Genomic DNA, 2,620 nt, shown 5'->3' on the forward strand with positions numbered 1-2,620 from the left:
CATCAAACTTGGGGGATAAAAATAATGATTTAGAATAATGAAACTCTGGAATTAATAACAGTAATAACGATAATCAGCAATATTATAAAAATAAATTCCTGTAGCTAGCGCAATTCCCGATAGACTTGGGACACATGTGGCAAGAGTATCAGACAAAGATTATATATCATATTTTATCATTAGCCACAAGTAGGGATAATAATAAATGTGGCGGATATAAAACTAAAATTGAAAACATAAGTTATCATCATCATCATTATGGAGCTAACGCTGGCAGGGGCGCATAGCCGCATCCACCCTCCGCTTCCACCTACGAGGATCCCATCTCTAGTTCCTCACGACAGGTTTGATCGATTTGCCCAAGCCACGACCTTCTCGGTCGTCCCACAGGCCTCCTCCACCCAGGGTTGTCTCGGACAGAGACAACCTGATGGGCAGGATCATCCTGTGGGAGTCGAGCCAAGTGGCCATATAGCCTGAGTTGGCGATCACGGATTGTGCAAGTAACAGGTCCTGTACCGGTCTCACGGTGCAGCCGTTGGTTGGACACATGGTCCCGCCAACTGTACCCCATGATCCGGCGCAAGGATCTGTTACAAAAGGCATCAAGACGAGATTCCAGAGCACAAGATAGTGTCCAAGTTTCACTACCATAGAGTAAAACTGGCAGTATCAGGGCCTTGAAAACACGTAACTTGGTCCTTCTGCACAGGTACCGACATCTCCAAATACTCTTGTCGAGAGATTTCATGACCCCTGCTGCCAGGCCAATCCGTCTACTGACTTCTTGGTCTGACAGCCCAGAGTCGTGAAATGCACTACCGAGGTATATAAAGCTCTTTGTGACTTCGATGTTTTCCCCGCAAGCACGTATCGACTGTACAGGGTCTCCTAGCAGGCCCCCAAAATCCTGGATCTTGGTCTTGGTCCAGGAGACCTCTAGCCCCAGGGGCTTCGCTTCATTGCTAAATGCATCAAGAGCCGCTACAAGGGTTTCCAGAGATTCAGAGAGTACGGCAACATCATCGGCAAAGTCAAGGTCTGTAACCTTGATATTGCCCAGAGTTGCTCCACAGTGACTTTGGACAGTAGCTCTACCCAGTATCCAATCCATGCAAGTGTTGAAAAGTGTTGGTGCAAGAACACAGCCTTGCCTCACCCCTGAACTAACAGGGAAGACGCTCGACAGGCCCCCACCACACTTTACAGCACTTTCAGTGCCTGTATACAGGTTTGCTATTAGTCCAATAATCCTTATTGGAATTCCTCTTAGTCTCAGGATCTCCCAGAGAGATTCGCGATGCACCGTGTCAAACGCCTTTTTGAGATCGATGTAGGCTGCGAGCAGCCCACGTCCGAACTCACGACGGCGCTCTATAATGATTCGAAGCGCCAGGATGCGGTCTATTGTGGACTTACCAGGAGTGAAACCAGATTGCTCCGGTCTTTGGTGCCTCAACAGGTGGTCCCTGATACGTCTCAGTAAGATGTGTGCGAGTACCTTGCCTGGTACACTGAGTAGTGTAATGCCTCGGTGATTGCTGCAGTCCCACCGATCCCCTTTCCCCTTCCAGAGAGGGATGACCACACCCCTCAGCAGATCAGGGGGAAAGGTACCAGTCTGCCAGATGGCAGACAGGACTGCATGCAAGCCCCTTGCCATAGGTTCTCCACCAGCCTTTAACAATTCGGCTGGGATGCCACAGACACCTGCTGCTTTACCACTCTTCAGCTTGGAGATCGCCCCCCTGATTTCGGTCAGGGAGGGTGGATCCTCGCTGATGGGTGGATCTGGCAGAGGAGTCTCAACATTACCCGCATCCATGTTAACTGTTGGTGGATCAACCTTATACAACTGCTCAAAATACTCAGCCCAACGCACACGCACCCCATCAGGATCTGAGATTATCTGGCCACTTGCTGAGCGGACTGCAGCCGTCTGTGAGGGGGGCTTGGAGTTCAGCTTTCTCAGAGCTTGGTAGGCAGGACGAAGGTCATTTACAAGGAAATGGCTTTCGACCTCCTCTGCAAGACTACTGATAAACTGTTCCTTATCCCTTCTCAACAGCGACCTAGTCCTGCGCACCAGAGAGCGGTGCAAAGTGCGATCCCCTGACAGTCGAGCCGCACGACAAGCATCTGTGGCTTCCAGCGTCTCCTGCGAGATGGAATTCTGTCTTGTTCTTGGGCGTTCACCAATGGATTCCTGAGCTGCATCAAGCGTTTCAGGCTTGAAGGTATCCCACATAAGAACAGGGTCTGTCTGGCCCTCGAGTGCTGTGAGACGACCAGAGATAGCCTCGGCAAACCCCCGGGTACACTCGTCCTCCCTCAATCTGTCCAAATTAAACACCCTAGGGTGTTCATTTGGGCGACGGGGGGTTCTAAAGTAGACCCGGAGAGTAGCCACCACTATTCTATGGTCAGTTCCACAGAACACAGCGCTTCGATATACCCTGCAGTTCTGGAGGATCCTCCATCGAGTGCTAACGAGGATGTGGTCGATCTCCTTGGCCACTCTTCCTGTATCGCTGTACCAAGTCCAGCGATGCGGGACAGAACGCTGATACCAGGAGCCAGAAATCCTCAATTTCTGGGACCTAGCAAAGTCACGGAAAAG

This window comes from Penaeus chinensis, chromosome 2, assembly GCF_019202785.1.
Source record: "Penaeus chinensis breed Huanghai No. 1 chromosome 2, ASM1920278v2, whole genome shotgun sequence".
NCBI lineage: Eukaryota > Metazoa > Arthropoda > Malacostraca > Decapoda > Penaeidae > Penaeus > Penaeus chinensis.